This window comes from Sinocyclocheilus grahami, unplaced genomic scaffold (genome assembly GCF_001515645.1).
Source record: "Sinocyclocheilus grahami isolate Dianchi unplaced genomic scaffold, SAMN03320097.WGS_v1.1 scaffold74.1, whole genome shotgun sequence".
Classification (NCBI taxonomy): Eukaryota; Metazoa; Chordata; class Actinopteri; order Cypriniformes; family Cyprinidae; genus Sinocyclocheilus; species Sinocyclocheilus grahami.
In genome coordinates, this window is record NW_015505253.1 from 716,881 (window position 1) to 717,097 (window position 217).

General features: G+C 37.3%; 1 protein-coding gene across 1 annotated transcript in view; it reads right to left on the minus strand.

The window, feature by feature from the left end:
- Positions 1-217, minus strand: part of LOC107585800 (C3a anaphylatoxin chemotactic receptor-like) — a 4,490-nt gene that overhangs the window by 3,423 nt on the left and 850 nt on the right. The window lies entirely within an intron of this gene.

Below are 217 nucleotides of genomic sequence, written 5' to 3' on the forward strand. Positions count from 1 at the left end.
CATTTGTAACATCTCGACTAGACTATTGTAACTCTTTGTACATTGGTGCCTCTCAGACATGTGTGACACGCCTACAGTTAGTTCAAAATGCCACAGCCCGGCTCCTCAAAGGGAAGCGTAAAAGTGATCAGCTTTTCTCCTCTATTTTATGTGTATGTATGTATGTGTATGTGTATTGATATGTATGTGTATGTGTATGTATATGTATGTATATATA